Source organism: Crocodylus porosus, unplaced genomic scaffold (genome assembly GCF_001723895.1).
Source record: "Crocodylus porosus isolate Cpor-Errol unplaced genomic scaffold, CroPor_comp1, whole genome shotgun sequence".
In the NCBI taxonomy this organism is placed as follows: domain Eukaryota; kingdom Metazoa; phylum Chordata; order Crocodylia; family Crocodylidae; genus Crocodylus; species Crocodylus porosus.
Window position 1 is genome coordinate 140,528,551 of NW_017728906.1, and position 3,065 is coordinate 140,531,615.

Here is a 3,065-nt window from a genome sequence, read left to right on the forward strand (position 1 = left end):
GTCCCTGGATCATGCGTGTGGCCCTCCTCTGGACCCTTTCAATGTTGTCCACATCCCTCCTGAAATGGGGCACACAGAACTGGACACAGTACTCCAGCTGTGGCCTGACCAGTGCCGCACAGAGTGGGAGGATCACCTCCTTGGCTCTACTTGAGATGCACCTGTGGATGCATGACAAGGCGTGGTTAGCCCTGCCAATCGAAACTTCGCATTGTCGGCCCATGTTCATCTTGCAGTCAATAATGACTCCAAGATCCCTTTCTGCCTCCGTGCTCTGTTGAGGGAAAGGAGGGGCTGGAGTGCCCATGCAGGAATGTGCAGTGCAGTAGCAGGATGGGGGGAATGCAGCAGTGGGGGATGGGGGTTAAGGGAGGCATGCCCACAACGTGCAGCCCCAGGGACCTGGGACTTGCCCTAGTGCATCCTGCTAGGTCCTGCTGCCTCCAGCTGCTTAGCTCTGGGTTAATTTTTTTTTTTTTTAATACTGTTGGCCCAGTTGTTGGCACAACACTTCAAAATAGCCATGGAGAATCTTGAGAGGGTCCAGAGAAAGCCCACAAAAAAGGTAAAGGGCCTGGAGGACAAATCTTATGAGGAAAAACTAAGGGATCTGGCAATGTTCAGCCTGGGGAAGAGAAGCCTGATGGGAGACTTAGTGGCCATCTAAATGCACATAAGGGGTGAATATCAAGAGCTGGGATGAAAACTGTTCACTAGGGCACCCCAGGGGAGGACAAGAAGCAATGGCCATAAATTGTTACAGGAAGGTTTCAGGTTGGATGCAAGGAAGAACTTCTTTACAATAAAGGTGACCAGAATCTGGAATAGACTTCCCAAGGAGATGGTGAAGTCCCCAACCACAGAAGTCTTCAGGAGGAGACTGGACAGAAACCTTGCTGGGATCATTGGATCTCAGCAGTATTCCTGCCCAAAGCAGGGAGGTGGAACTATCTTTCAAGGTCCCTTCCAGCCCTTCATTCTATGATCCTGCTTTAAATTGAAGATTGGACTAAATGATTTCTTGAAGTCCTTTCAAGTCCTGTTTTTCTATTCACTTGTAAAATTTGGAGGACTCAAATATTCCAAACAGAACAAAAAACTGGAAGAAGGGAGAGCGTCCTCTGTCATTACTATATTAAAGTACCAAGAAATATAAGTACAAAAGTTGATTAACATTTAGAAAGTGCTACACTCTTCTTTCCATGGCTCGAAGACATGTAATTTTCAAAAAGCCATTTGTAAACATGGCAAAAACACCAATATTGTACAACATGGTTTTCGATGAAGCAAATTTATTCTTCTAAATTTTGAAAATCTTTTCTAAGGCCTTCATGCACAATTTTCTTACATCTCTTGGTAAAAAATGTGAAATCTGAGACTTTGTATATACATCATTTAAATGTCTGTATCTACTTGTTACAGAAAAAGGCAACTACTAAGTCAAACTTTAGATTAAAGAAATCTAAACACAAAGAGAGGTCACAGCATTTTAGTTTTAAGGGGTGTCATATCTGAACTACTTACTAGTGCAATACCGTGTCATAACTGTTAATGTTTTCATATTAATTTTCTTAATACCATCTAAGAAATAATTTTTACCCATTGCAATACATGTTTATATTCTTTACCATGACATTTTTTTAAAAGTAGCAATGTGTAGTATAAGTGACTGAGATTTAATTCCTATCAACCAAATTATATGCATGAAATAAAAATGAAACACTTTGTGCATTATGTACAGCATGCAATGCAATACGTTTAGTTAAATTATGTCCACAAATAAAGTTAAAGAACAAGTAATCCAATACAAAATTGTTACCGTGATATGGCAGAAAAGTGCATAACCATAACCTACATTAAGGGCAACCAGGATAATGTCACTTATATTGACTTTGTCAGAAGAATTTGTGCAAGCTTCAATTCCTTCATCTGAAAGATACCTGTTAAAAACAAAAGGAAGTTATTTTAAGAGGTTATAATATACATTCCATACCAGGCTATTAGCTAAATGTTCTTTTAGATCCTTAAACCCTTTGAGAACTCTGCCACACGTTCAAATTAAAGGTGACTAGAAACCAGCTATAAAAGTTGCTACACATTTTCAAGCACCATCTTTATAGCTGGTTTGCTTTTATTTTTATAGCTGGATGGACATTTTATAGCATGATAATTACTTTGTATGCATCTCTAATCTAAATTTATTGTGTGATTAACCAGTTAATTGTGCAATATTTGTAAGGCATGGCAGGAATCTTTTTCAGGTTAAAGGAAAAATAAATCACACACATTTTAGACCTCAGACTCCATAGATTAGAAGTAATGGAAGACTTGGATGAGCAAACTACAATCGTAATGTACCAAGATGAAAAATAAAGTCATTCAAAAGAAAGAATATTTAAACAACACTAAAAATGACTGAAGGTTCCCTCAGAAGTCAGGAAACTGAATATTACCTTAGCATATAATTAGGTCATAATTGTGACCCAAATCACAGTTGCACAGATTTCACATAGTCGGGTGATGTCTGTAAAATCCACAGAAAGGAGAAAGAAAAATAAAAAGAACACCTACTAAAAATAAAATACCAGTTCCCCAATAGGAACCTAGGCCTAAAATTTAGACTTAGTAAAATTAAAATTACTCATGAAAGTATAATGCTGCCTCCTTAGGCTAAAGGAGTAACTTGTAGCAATGGGGAAGTCCTATGTTCTCTATGTGCAAAGTTGACTAAAATGGGAAGAAAAAATTGCTTACAAAAGTTCTCTCTCAACCTTAAACTATATCTATGCCAAAACTTTGCCAGCCTTAAAGTTTCTCAAATTATCCGGGGGGGGGGGGGAACAATCTTTTTTAAAGTGGTGTAGGTTGTAACCATGTTGGTCTAAGGACATAGGCAGACAAGGTTCTTTGGGTGAATCTGAGATCTTTTATTAGATCAACTTAAATAGTTGGAAAAAAAAGATTTTTAGCAAGCTTTTAGGTTTAAAAATCCTTTGTCAGGCTGAGGAAGTCTCTGCAATTCATGTGTGCTCTTCCTGGATGGAATGAATAAGTAAAGAAAACAG

The 3,065-nt window shown here is 38.5% G+C and overlaps 1 protein-coding gene across 4 annotated transcripts in view; it reads right to left on the bottom strand.

The window, feature by feature from the left end:
* The window catches only part of TDRD3 (tudor domain containing 3), a 154,841-nt gene extending 152,900 nt beyond the window's left edge, over positions 1 to 1,941 (bottom strand). For 2 of the 4 annotated variants that reach the window (XM_019529818.1, XM_019529817.1), the window contains exon 1: positions 1,856 to 1,941. The gene's annotated coding sequence lies outside the window, so the exon portion shown is untranslated. The remainder of the gene's footprint in view (positions 1 to 1,855) is intronic. The other 2 variants (XM_019529820.1, XM_019529819.1) reach the window with 1 other exon arrangement.
* Between the last annotated feature and the right edge of the window lie 1,124 nt (positions 1,942 to 3,065).